Here is a 13,938-nt window from a genome sequence, read left to right as displayed (position 1 = left end):
TTATAGGACTTTTTAGATAGTTTTTTAAGCCAGCAAATTTTCCAAGCTGTTTTAAATTAAATATTCAGAGACTTCTCAGTCTCTCCCCCCACCCCCATATCAAAGCCCTATGGCAAGCAGATCCCTATATATCTGGGGGCGGGGGGCAGGTTTGACCACAAAAAGGAGTTCACATTCTACCTGGCAAATGCTGGGCTGGGCAGAGGGTCTGCTGCAGAGAGCTGTGGGGGACACTCTGCCTGCCTGCTTCCTTGCTTGCTTGCTTGGGACCTCCCTGCAAGCCTACTCCAGTTCAGGCTTCACGGAGGCCTACACGGAGACCTCCCTGGAAGCCCCGCCCACCCGCCAATCCCCTGAGAGCCGGGGAGGCCAGAAGGACAAGCAGGAGAGACGGCGAACAGGGCAAGTGGCTGAGGGGACTTGGGGCTGGGCAGGGGGCAATGGGGAGTCATGTGAGGTGTCTCTGGGGGCCCCCCAAGGCAGTGGGGCCCCCAGACAACTGTCTCCCCTTGCCTAATGGTAGTTCCACCCATGGTGGTGCCACAATTATGAATGTTCTCCTTGGGGAAGTCCATCAGGTCCCATCTGTGCCTGTGTTTAAAAAGAGGGCACTAACGTCTCTGCTTCTTCATGAGGACACTTCACTTTTAAGTGAGTGTTTTAGCCTGGTCTGTTCTTTTGTAGTCCCCTGGCAGCGGGGTGAGGAGGGTTGTTTGTGATTTTGATACTTTTATCTGCTGTATTATTGCGTTGTTAGATTATCATTTTCAGTATGTCAAAAGGTAAGTTTGTTTGTTTGTTTATGTATTTATTTAACATATTTTTATACCACCCAAAACTTACGTCTCTGGGCAGTTTACAAGTTGCCTTGTGAAGTCGATGGTTTGAAAGGTAGGGTAGAAAGCCTATATAAATAAACACATACTTTACAGGAAATAGGCTGGCCTTTCTCGAGGATGCTTCCTATGATCCAGCTTGAAAAGTATAGAAACTAATGCAGGCATGCTCTGATTTCCATACAATGCATATTTTTCTTGGATTCACTTTAATAAGATTGTTCATGTTATACAACGTACACCAGTAGTTTCACACTCACTCAGACTAAGGTTGCCATCTCTTAAAACTTTGTGTCCTTAGCAGCTGCATAGCAAGCAGAAATCAACAAGTGATGCTTTCCCATAACTGCATTTTCATGTTGGGGAAAACTGCACCACCTAAGTAGGCAAGTAGAACATAAGAACAGCCCTGCTAGATCAGGCACAAGGTCCATCTAGTCCAGCATCCTGTTTCACACAGTGGCCCACCAGATGCTTAGATTGCAGGCCAGAAGGACAAGCAGGAGAGAAGGCAAATAGGGCAAGTGTCTGAGGGGCCTTGGGGCTGGGCAGGGGGCAATGGGGAGTCATGAGGAGAGTTGGTCTTGTGGTAGCAAGCATGACTTGTCCCCATAGCTAAGCAGGGTTGCCCTAGTTGCATATGAATGGGAGACTTGATGTGTGGGCACTGCAAGATATTCCCCTCAGGGGATGAAGCCGCTCTGGGAAGAGCAGAAGGTTTCAAGTTCCCTCCCTGGCTTCTCCAAGATACGGCTGAGAGAGACTCCTGCCTGCAACCTTGGAGAAGCCACTGCCAGTCTGTGAAGACAATACTGAACTAGATAGACCAATGGTCTGACTCAGTATATGGCAGTTTCCTATGTTCCTATGCCTCTGGGGAGCCCACAGGCAAGAGGTGAGGGCATGCCCTCTCTCCTGATGTTGCTCCTCTGCAACTGGTATTGAGAGGCATCATGCCTCTGGGGCTGGAGATGGCCCACAGCTACCAGACTAGTAGCCATTGATAGACCTGTCCTCCATGAATCTGTCTAAGCCCCTTTTAAAGCCATCCAAGTTGGTGGTCTTGGATGTGTTGAATGTCTGCCTATCATACAGGTATTAAAGTCACAGAACCTTTATCCACCCAAAATATGGCAGCTTTACTCACATAGTAGTAGCCTAGTGATAATTAATAGTATGCTTTCCCCATTTCCCACCAAAAATCCTAGTATGGGTCTTCTATGAAAGTATGTTTCAGGAATGTGGCCAATAGTGAAACACATATGAACAATCACAAAAAGGAAAATCTTAAAAATAAAGTTCCTTTGTTGTCACTCAGGTCATGAAGCATTTCCAAGATAACCCCATCCTGGAAATGATGGTAGGTCTTGGGAGAAAAACACATGGCCTAACTGATCCCTACTGGCTTAGGGGGGATTCTCAGTCGGCTTTATTTCTGTATTCTAGGCCTTAAAAGATACTATAAGAATCAAAACAACAACATAAAGAAAGCCAAAGGAAGTGTCATGGATTATTCAAACATTTATCCTGATTTCTCAGCCTCTATTTCAGAGTTCAGCATTTCTGAGGCCAATTTGCACTAATAAACAAAGAGATAACAGCAGGTGTGTGCATGACAGAGGTAAATTTGAGTCTCAAATGAATACTTTATTCCTGCAGAAATAACCATTAAAATGCACTGTCTCTACCCCACCGCTTTTTACAGAACTTGCATCAAATTTTAACACATATTAACTGACTTCACTGTATCTCATGATGAGTACATTTTGGAGATATATTTAACTATGGCCCTCTGAGTATAACTGACTGTTAGAGTGAATACATTGTGATGCATTCATTCCACTCAGCAAAGAATGGTCTGCTGCACAGAGGCGTAACTATAGGGGGGGCAGGGGGGGCACGTGCCCCAGGCGCCATCTTTTCTGGTCACGTGGGGGGCGCCGCCATGACAAAAAAATTTTTTTGAATTTTTTGTTAATACAAATGTTTCCTGCTCAGTGAAGCAGCGCTGCAGCAGTCAAGGGAGCACGTCAGCGGCCCCTCCCCCACGAACGGTCCCTTCCGCGCCGCCTGGGCCCCCCCCCCATTGCTTTGCTGGCGCCTGGCGGCCAGTCAGTGGCCTGGCATGGCGGCGGCGGCGGGCGCTTGTGAGGAAAAACCTAAGTATAAGGTAGTATGTTGGGGGGGCGGGGGGGCGCCATTTCAGTGCTTGCCCCGGGCACCGTTTTCCCTAGTTACGCCTCTGCTGCTGCATGCTAGACATGAGGGCCAGGAAAATCTTTGAAATCTGAGCATAGGCTAAAGCAGACTCAAGTATGACCTATCAAGCCAAACCAGCTATGTTGTGCGAGCTGCTCAAACCTTGAAAATGCCTCTTTTTTGATAGTATGCTTGTGTGCAGCAAATGGAAGATCTGTTGAGCTCCTGATGGTCCGCTTTACAAAGCATCTTCAGCTTGGTGGGCTGTGCAGACTGGCCTAAATCAAGTTTCCTTCATTGTCACTTGTATGACTGCAGAGTCAGGGCCAAACTAAATATACATTAAATGCCTCTTTAGAAGACATGCTTAATGCAGAAGTGGACCAGAAGTGGTCCTTTAATTGACAAAAATGAGCTGTGGTGAGATCTTAAGCCAGCCTGTGTGTGTGATGCGTGGTGAAGAGGGGGATGATTTTCGGGGTAAAAATTGCACCAGTGGAAAGTGTTCATCCCCTCCTTGCCTCACATTATACTCCCAGGCCGTATCAGTGGGCCCCACAACTAATTTTGCCAGAAAAAGGGACAACTTCCAGTCCACTTCCATATTAAGCACATCTTCTAAAGATGTGTTTGATGGCAAATATAGTTTGGCCTTAGCTATTCTGCATAACTATAATTTTGAGTTTACGTCTACACTTCATCGTCTTTGGTGCACTGAATATTTGCACTCATCGTGCTAACTACACGTTCAGCAGGGCACTTTCCAGACTAGACCCTACAACGGGGTCAGGACATATCTTGGAAGTGTGCTTCCACACTTCCTGCGTCATGACACCACAGTCCCTATGCGGACAGCAGGGTGCCATTCACATTTCCAGTGCCTTGTTGCAAATTTAATCACTGCGATATAGAGCAAGGATGTCATATATCCAGCGAGAAATGGCTGCTTTCCCCACCCCACCCAGGTTGTTAGTTGCTGCGAGACTGCTCCCCCTGCTGTTTACGTTTTCAATGTGACTTGCCCGAACTGAGGCATTTTGCTGCTGTTGCAGCAGCTAGTCTGGAAAGTGCCCAGTAGAAAGAGTATTTGGCTGGATAGACATGTAACAGCAGCACCTGAGGTCTGTGCAAACACTCACAGCTCCAGGAGTGAGTGCTTCCCCCACATCCCTGCACAGACCTCTTCCAAGCTAGTAGAGAAGAGCAGAGGAAGTGCAATAAGAACAACAGCAATCTGCTGTTCAGCTGCTGTCACCCAACCACCAAGAAGCCATGTAAGGGAGTGGGAGGAGTGGGGGGGGTAGCATTTGGGACATTACTTCATGCACCAAAATGTCTTGGGGCACTGCTGATCACCCACTGATGCTGATGGAGTTGCATAGTGCTCCGCATAGACTTCTCCCACTTTGCTTTTCAGAATACAAAATGCAAACAGACTTTCACTGTTATTCTTAATGATATATCAAGTTGTAGTATTGTCTTCATGTGAACGATACCTATATTAGACTATCATAAAATAAATATAGATTCAGAACAAGAAAAGAGAGAAAACAAGAGAAATATTTACATTAGGAAGTACAGTGAATTAATTGCATATCCAAGTTGTTACTTATGACAGATGGTATTTTATATTTCAATATAAAATATATATATTCTTAATCATATATGTCAAGCAAAAGAGAGCATATGTTGTTAAACACTTCCAAATCATCATTTATTATGAGGGGCAATCTTTCTGCAGCCTCATTTTGCTGTGGTCTAATCCCTTGTATGTCAAAGATCTGACATACTGGCTTGAGACCACTGCAAAAAGAGGCTGCAGAAAGACTAGTCCTCATAATAATTGATTATTGGGAAGTGTCTAACATACGGTTAGACACTTTCGTTGTTCAGGTTGGCATTGTAGCTCTAATAATAAATGTGCCACAACATTCTTTGCTACTTAGGATAGCTCTGAGTCGCAAGGAGGCCAGTGAAGTGGGAATGGAACTGTCCCAGGGAAGGACCAAGGGCAGTTTTCCAAGTGAGGCTAAACATGTCTTCCAGGCTGGAGAGATTTTTCAGGGATGAAGATAGTATGATAAAGCCATGGTTGCTTGAGGCTTGTCTTGACCAGGGGTTCTCCAGCTTGGGTCCCCAGAAGTTTTTGGACTACAACTCCCACCATCCCCAGACACAATGCCCTTTGGGGACCTCTGGTCTACATGCATTGGTTCTTTTGCACTATCATCACTGGTCCTACAGGTCAGGCCAGTTGTAATGTGATGCATATGAACGTTTTAGCCAGTGTGGTTTTCAAGTGTGCATTACAAACCAGTCGAAATAGAAACTGCTTTTAAGCCTCATATATGAAAGCATCCTTTCTGCCCTTATAGCATTTCATATTGAATGTGTTTTGGAATTGCCATTGGGCCTAAGTATATGATTGGCCATAAAAGTGAATTAGCTCAAGGGTTGTGCTGATATAAATCTAATAAACCCAATAACTCCAAGAAATCCAACTGTTCATATGGAACAACAGCCTACATAGTTGCAGGGTTGTAATTCTGGGGCATTTCAGCATAGTGAGGTTGACCTTCTACAACAGGCCTGTACCACCCAAGCTGTGAACAGTCTACTAGCCATGTATGGCAGCATCCTGTAAGGGCATGATCCAGATCCTGGTTTTGATGCTTGCCTGGCTCTTCACATACGGATTTGTCAAGCACTTAGCAGCAGTGCTGGCTCATTATTTATCTATTTATAAATAACATTTATAATGGCATTTTGAGGCTTGAAGTGGAACATCAAATGGTGCCCCTCCATTCCCTTCTCTTCCTCCACCCCATTAAAATCACACTCCCAGTTCCTTTCTTCATTTCCAGTCTCTTCACCTTCCTTTTTTGCTAGAAAGAGAAGAGAGAAAGCCAAGTGGTGCCATTTTGCTATCCTTCCTCTGCAAGCCAACTATGCCATGTGTGTGCTGGTGGGCTGCCACCCCCACCTGAGAACTGGCCCATAATCCAATGCCTGAAGCGGCCCTCTTCAGCCTGCTTATGGTAGGGCCAACCCAGTTTGGCAGGCTACAAGACATGGCTGGTGAGCTGCATGCAGTTTGAGAGACCATAAGTTGTGCAGGCTTGGGATAAATGTTCTCTTATCATGGGGCTTGTAATGTCTTCTTATGACTTTGGGTCCCTTGGGGTGTACCCACTTTGTGGATCACACTGAATGCTATTCAGCTGAGTGCTGCCACAGCAGAGCTCCTGGGAGGGTTGGGTGAAAACAAATTCCACAAAAGATCTAGAAAAGCTGATGAGATCAATAAGTAGGCAAAGCTAGGTCAGGCCCCAAGGACTGATTACATGGTGGAGAAAACAGGGGGACACAGTTAGGTATTCCCTCATATCAGAAAGATAATTGAGCAGACAACTTGTTCCAGTGAGTTCCCAAGTCAGCTAAGCATTCTCAAGTCCAGCTGAGTGTCCTGGCCTGGCTACCTTACCTAGGCCCTACCCTCTATCCAAGGAGTGGAGAGCTTGAAATGAGTAGCCTTCTGGTCTGAAACATAGCATCCCTATGGTTTTCTTGTAGCCCTTGCTGGATTGCTTGCATCAATGTGCAGGTGCTAGGAATCGTGAGGCTCTTTGTGCTGAGGGTGTTAGTGTGTCACAGCAACTCAGGGGTTGCTGTGTCCAGGGCTTCCACATCATGGTCCTTCTACTCAAGTGGTCCCTGGCCATTGGGTCTGGGTTCAGTATGATGGCATGGGTCCAGCATTTCTGCAGCTTGCACCATCCGCTCTCAACTTCCCTGGCCCTCCCATTCTGCGTCAGTGATCTGGCTGTTGCTTGTGGCTAGGGTCATGACAGCTGTCAAGGGAGTTGTGATTGGCACTTAATTTCAAAACAGACAGCTACAAAGATCTAAACCTTTAGAGGAGTCTTACCATGTGCTATGCAAATGAGCCCTTCCCTTCAAGACTGTGTGTGGTGAGAAAAGGAAAGGTTTTCTGTATGTGCTCAGAGGCACACATATGATATTACTGCATCTCTGCTTCTTTAAAAAGAGGGCCTTGCCAAGTAAATGAAGGGTGATACAAAATGGGCATGACTGAAGGAGGAGGCATGGGCCTAAAAGACCAGCAGTATCTGCAAGTAACTTTTTTCTACTCACACCACCAGTTACAGGAAATGAAAACCAGGACAATATTCATGTGTACAGTATCACATTTTATATGGTGTGAGAAGTGAATAAAATTCAGTAGAGATGAATCAAATGAAGCCTTCTGAATCTATCAGACTGAAGGCAAAGTTTGTAGAAAACTGGAGAAAATGGAATTGGAATTGGGAAGGTTGAAAACCTTCACACTGTTATATGCAATGATTCTTTTATTTATGGTTTGTTAGCTACTAATATATAACTGAAAATGACTAGGAAAAGACACTCAAATGTTCTAAGAACAATTTGGTCATTGCAAGAATTCCACGGATGTGTGTTTCCAAAACACACTTTTGAAATACAAGAAATGTTGCAGCTACAAAATAACTCCGAATTGTTAGGAGACAGACTAATTAGATAGAAGTAATTGAGCTATAAAGTGACAATCAAATCAAAACTATGCTTGCATATGGTGCTGGAAAGAACATAGACACAATGAGCAACACTGACTCACTAATACAAGTGTTATTGCTGTACATGTACTGATCAGACTTCTTTTATTACGTTTCCCAAGATTGTGGGTTACCTGAATGGTGGAAACTTGGTAGATTCCCTGATAGTTTCCCAGACCACCTTTGGAGTCTTCCAGGTTTTTATTCCAGTTTTTCAGACTGGCCAATACTTTCATAGCAAGAGTAGGGTAACCAGCACTGCTCTTCAGCTGGCAGAAGAAATCTTCCTGTGGTTTTTTGACTGAGTGTGAGAAGAATGAGCCATGTCCTGAAGTTCTCCATACTGACAAAAGTGGTGTTCTGTTCTGTTCTGTTTTAATTGAGAAACCGATTTTTCAGACTAATTGGGAAGAAGGTCAGTCCAGATTAGGCGACTGTCCAGAAAATTGAGGCAAAAAACACATGGTCATAAAAATAGATAAAATACATTTTCACAACACAAAATGCACAGTTTTGGGGACACAGAAAGCAATGGACCACAAAAATGTTTATATACTCTCACACAAAAAGCCATTTGAGACACGCAAAGTTATTTTTATGCACAAGGTCACACAGCATATGCCCAGGACAGTGGTTGAGAACAGAATGAGGAAACAAAGGGGCTACATTTTCAGTTCTGCAAACGCTGCCTAGGAAATCTAGAATATCAGGGTCCAGAAAACCAAGGTTTATCTGTAACAGAATTTTTAGGGCTGAAACAAATTTGCTCTCAGAAATTCTCCGCAAAAGTCTTACTTGGAGAAGGAAAATATTTTCTAGATTTCCTCTGCCTGCTCAGATTTTTTCAAAATATTCTCCAAATGTATGCTAGTTATATTGGACGCCCAGTTATATTTCAGTATTTGACTTTTGACAGTTGAGCTGTACAGCTATTCAGTAACTTTGCATCTACTTACCATATGAATTTGTCTACCAAATATGTCCCAGTTCATTGCAGAGAATTCTGGAGCATGTACTAAAATGTACACTCAGCTCCCTTGAGGCACTGCTAGGTCTCACCATTGTGAACAGGGAACTAAAAGTATGGCGTAGGAACACTCCAGGTGTGCAGCATATTCCCTTGTCCAAAGAAGGATCGGTAGTGGCAAATAAGTGGTCTTTCTGGGAAGCTTGTCTCTAATAAGCTGCCAAAGACCCCACCCAGGGTTAACCCCCCACCCCACCCCAAACATTCTGAAAATTCAAAGATATCATAGTATAAGATGCAATAATATTTAGTGGTTGAGTTATAGAGCCTATCCACACTACCAAATGTTGGGCAGGCATGTGAGTGGGTGGGGGGGTGAGGCTGTGCTGAACTTACCTTCCCCTCAGACGATCTCCATGCTCTCCCTGTTGGTTTCTTGCTGCACAGTTTGGCTACACACACAAGCAGTGCTCCCAGTGTGCCTTTCTGGAGGCTGTCCCAGCCTCCGGGAATCCCACAATGCACCACGCAAAGAGTGGTGTCTCATATCTGCCGTGTATCTGCTCAGGATGCAAGAAGCCCAAGCAAACATATGGTCCTGGTAGCCACATTAAGGGCATGCTTGTGCCTTAACCCTGGCTAAAAGCCAGGCTTCAGAGCAAGATACAGAGACGACAAAGTTCCTCATCAAAGACTCCTGAGGAAACTTAGCAGTCATGGGATAAGGGGACAAGTCCATGTGTGGATTGCTAACTGGTTGAAGGACAGGAAACAGAGGGTAGGGATAAGTGGAGAGTTTTCACAATGGAGGGAAGTAAGAAGTGGGGTCCCCCAGGGATCTGTACTCAGACCTCTGAATACCTGTTCTCATTAGGCTGGCCAGGAGCACTGGGATTGGAAGCAATCCTGGCACTCCACATGAGTAGCCTAACCCAGGCTGGGTTGCCACAGCCTGGGTTAGGCTGCTTGTGAGAACAGCCTTATAATGTTGTTTTCTTTTATAGTGCCTGAATGATGGCATGCAATGGGATTTAATACTGATGGCATCTGATAGATCAGATGCAATGATAATTAGTATTTGACAGCTGGCAGCTTGTGAAACTTCATATGTAGAGATAGCCTGCCAAATTCAAAATAATTAAGAGGAGTCTCCAAGTCGTAAAGCATTTGAATTTTGAATTTTGAGAAAAGATTTCACATTTAAAATGTGAATTTGCATTTTGAATTCAAAATCTGAACTGCAAAATAGGAGCATTTGCTGAATTTATAATATTTATTATATTCATTTTGGATCTGACATGTGACACAGAACCCAAATGTCCTGTTCTAGAGCTGAAATTGTCATTTCCCCCTCAAAAATAGGGTGGGGCATAGAAGTTCACCCATGGTTACAAAATGTCTAGTAATGGCCCTACAGGCCAGTGTTATGGTTTCTATCTGGAAATACTGCTGATGGCTTTCACAGACCGCATTTCATGCTGTCATGAACAGTGTTCAACCTCCAAGTCATTTGCATAAAGTTAGTACTTGGTTAAACAGGAACTCACCTTCCTGCAATATTTCTTGCTATGTTCATAGTGAGCAAACATAGTATGCACGCATGCACATGCACACACTGACACACTGTGTTGACTACCTGTGTGGCAGGTCTTGCAATATTAAACATATTTTCAGTACAGCCACAGGAATTATTCAGTGGTGTGAAATGACCTACAGTTCCCTTGAAATCAGTGCAACTTTTATCTATTTAGCCATGAGGTACCAGACCAGTCAGATAATTAGTCTATAAAATATGTGTATACACACAGGCAAGTCTTTGATACCATTGATCTTGAGGTGCTGTCGACACATCTGTGGGACCTGACAGACAATTATGGTAATGCTCCTAGATGACTCCCTTGTTCCTTGCCATTCATACTTTCACAACCTGCAATATACTCTACATGGTGCTGCCCTGTAACAGTACAACCTCCAGGTTGGATTACTGCAATGTGCTTTATGTAGGGCTGCCTTTGTACATAGTTTGGAAACCAGTTAGTCCAAAATGAAGCAGACAGATTTGTCTCTGGGGTATCCCATAGAAACCAGATTATATCTGTCCTTAACAACAACAACAATTTATATACCACTTTTCAACAAACATTTCCAAAGTGGTTTACATAGAGAAATAATAAATAAATAAGATGGCTCCCCGTCCACCTAGGGCTCACAATCTAAAAAGAAACATAAGACAGACACCAGCAACAGTCACTGGAGGTACTGCGCTGGGGATTGATAGGGCCAGTTACTCTCCCCCTGCTAAATAAAGATAATCACCATGTTAAAAAGGTGCCTCTTTGCCCAGGTAGCAGGGGTCTGATAGTTCTAGTGCTCAGAAGTAAGCAATAGGGGTCAAACAGTTCTTCAGGCTTAAACAGTTCTATTGCTTATAAAATTAAAACCATTGGTTCGATCTGCCAGGCTATCAGCACACATTCACTAGGTGACAAGAGACCCTCCCCCCAAAAAATAATTGGTGAAGATCTGTTGAAAAATGTTTTAGATAGAGCAGTTTAAGGTTTTTCCTGTTTTGAACAGGGGTTTAAAGGGTTGGTGACATTTTTTCGCACTGAGGAAGTGAACATAAGAACAGACCTGCTGGATCAGGCCCAAGGCCCATCTAGTCCAGCATCCTGTCTCACAGAGTGGCCAAGCAGGTACTATTTAAATAATAATAATAATAATAATTATTATTATTATTATATTTTATTATTTTATTATTACAGTTATATCCCGCTCTTCCTCCAAAGAGCCCAGAACGGTGTACTACATACTTGAGTTTCTCCTCACAACAACCCTGTGAAGTAGGTTAGGCTGAGAGAGAAGTATTTGGCCCAGAGTCACCCAGCAAGTCTCATGGCAGAATGGGGATTTGAACTCGGGTCTCCATGGTCCTAGTCCAGCACTCTAACCACTACACCACACTGGCTAATTGAATTAGCAATGCTAATTATACAATGCTAATTGAATTAGCAATTAGCTATTCAGTGCTAATTGAATGATTTCCAAAGATATTCAAACCGTTTGCATAGTTTCCGCCTTTAGACTGCATGCCAGAAAAGTGCCTTTTGTATATCTCACTGGGACCCAATTGATTATTTTACAATGGATCCTCTAAGTTGGGTTTTAAGAGGCAGAAAAATGCATCTTTAATGCTAACCATGTCTGTGCAGTAGCAAGTTTGAGGTTACAGTGCCCATAGTGCTGCCACAATAAACATGGCGGCTGACTCAGCGCTCTGCCTCAACCCTGCTATCCGCTGCCTTTGCTCCTGCCCACTGCTCCCACCCGCCACTGCACCCTTTTGGTGTGCTCCCTTCACCTGTTCCAGCATGCACCGTTCCCTGGCCCTCGGCCACAGCAAGCTGGCATTCCCTGCCGGCTGCTCCGGCCTCCACCCCCAGGACTCAGATGGCCTCTGCACATGTGCAGAGGCCATCTGAGCCCTGTGGGCAGGGCAGCTGGCAGGAAACACCGGCTTGCTGAGGTTGAGATGAGCAAGCTGGAAATGCAGATTTACTTCCAAAAAGGAAGTACAAATTTTAAGTGAACCCAGATTTCTTGCTTCTTGTGTCCCTTTTCACTGCTAAATAATCTTGCGGTGGGACCACACTGTCACTACTACTGAATCAACTAATTTAATTTACTTGTGTTTTTTCACAGGGGGTGGGGAGTGTAACGTTATCTTAACTGAAGGTTTTACAAAGTTTTTGGTGTTCAACATCAGGAAGTTTTACCTTGAGGTTTGGGTAAGCTCTTCCCCATAGTGCCTAATCACATTTTCCTTTTTAAAACACCTGGAAATTCAGAAATCCAAAACCCTTCAGTTTAAAATGAGAGTTAAGCAGCTTTACATTTTCACTCATTCTCTAAAAAGAATTGAAATTGCAAGTTAAGGTGCATGTAAAGCAGCTTAATTCTCATTTTAAACCGAAGGTCTTTGGATTACTGAATCTGTATAATATTTGGAGAGGTAGTGCTACTTGCTACTAACAAGTAGTACCACTATGTCTTGGATTTTTTTGACCAATAGAATGTTTAGAGCTTATCATGCTGTGATGCAGTTTTACACCTCACTATAACTATACAGGCACTGTTGTGCCTGTATAATAAATTCTATGAACTTTCCAGGTTGATATGTGCCACTGAAAAGCCATTTTATATCTGTTTTCTCTAATATTCAATGATACTGGAAAATGAACTCCTTATTTAAATTTTTTTAAAGGCCAAATTTAATTTGGATTGATGTTTTGCACATTTCTATTCCATTTCACCTATTCAGGAGAAATAATTCAAGGGAAAGACTTCTGACAAATCAGCCCAATGTTGGAGCAGCAGATCATGGCAGGCAGGATGAGCAGCAAGCAAAGGTCTAAAGCAGGTGTGTCCAGTTTAGATATACACTGTAGTGATTGACTACCAGCAACTCCAACAAAACAGATTGCAGCTTGTGGGGAGTCATCCTGAATCTCCCTGTTCTAGCTTCACAGGGTGAAGATGTGTTCAGTGCAATTCCCTCAACTGGCCTCCTGGCACAGCACACAAGGCTCCCTGAATACTTTTGCAGCATTGACAGCTTGAGAGACCTGCGTGTACCAACTTATTAAACCATCATGTTTACATTATCTTCAGATTCTGCAGGGCTTTCAAGGAAAGAGGGGATCTGGATTCTGTTCCCAGATCTGCCACTGACTTGCTTTGCAACCCATTCAGCATGCAAACATATGATTGGAAAAGGTTCCCTTCCTATCTGCTGTGCTAAAATGGCTGGGGGTATTCTGAATGATCTAGCGGTGATGTTTATTCACCAGGATGCTTTTTCATAAGTCTCCATCTTAAAGCTTACTACGTTGTAAAGCATTAATTCTTGTGCAATTAATGGTCTTTTATTAAAATGACACAGATGGTCTGCTTAACATTCATTTGCATACTGTTACTTATTTTAATGCTACAACCATTGCAAATAATAATAATATTTTTTTTAAAAGCTCCATTACTGACTGCAATCAAAGTCAGTGTCTGAAGATGATCTTAGGATTTGACCTTTAGAATATCCTTAATTTTTCCTCATTTTCAAGTAACCACTTCAACATATTCCAGGGAGGGAATGGTACTAGTCTGTTGCAGCAAAGTCAGAGCACTCAGTGGCACCTTAAAGATTAGCACTTTTTGGTGGCATAAGACAAAAGCTTATGCCATGACAAACTTGTTAATTTTTAAGATGCCACAGGACTGTGTTGTGGCTGTTTTTTGCTTCACTGTAACAGCATTGCAATGATGAAGCTAAGACAAAGAAAAGCAGCAC

At 43.6% G+C, this 13,938-nt stretch overlaps 2 long non-coding RNA genes across 6 annotated transcripts in view; one reads left to right on the top strand and one right to left on the bottom strand.

Annotated features, from left to right (window-relative positions):
• Positions 1-414: 414 nt before the first annotated feature.
• On the top strand, positions 415-13,626 carry LOC128340652 (uncharacterized). 4 transcript variants are annotated; one of them, XR_008313863.1, is made up of 4 exons: positions 415-651; positions 2,376-2,457; positions 11,172-11,290; positions 12,916-13,626. It is a non-coding gene; the product is annotated as an uncharacterized LOC128340652 (long non-coding RNA). The 4 variants fall into 4 exon arrangements; XR_008313861.1 differs by lacking the exon at positions 415-651 and adding an exon at positions 2,154-2,196 and having other exon boundaries at positions 2,283-2,457; XR_008313860.1 differs by lacking the exons at positions 415-651; positions 11,172-11,290 and adding an exon at positions 2,154-2,196 and having other exon boundaries at positions 2,283-2,457.
• The window catches only part of LOC128340653 (uncharacterized), a 40,840-nt gene continuing 34,133 nt past the window's right edge, over positions 7,232-13,938 (bottom strand). For both annotated transcript variants that reach the window (XR_008313864.1, XR_008313865.1), the window contains one exon: positions 7,232-8,061. This is a non-coding gene — a long non-coding RNA (uncharacterized LOC128340653). The remainder of the gene's footprint in view (positions 8,062-13,938) is intronic.

This window comes from Hemicordylus capensis, chromosome 1 (genome assembly GCF_027244095.1).
Source record: "Hemicordylus capensis ecotype Gifberg chromosome 1, rHemCap1.1.pri, whole genome shotgun sequence".
Classification (NCBI taxonomy): domain Eukaryota; kingdom Metazoa; phylum Chordata; class Lepidosauria; order Squamata; family Cordylidae; genus Hemicordylus; species Hemicordylus capensis.
Note: the sequence above shows the minus strand (reverse complement) of the source record. Positions and strands in the feature narration are given on the sequence as shown.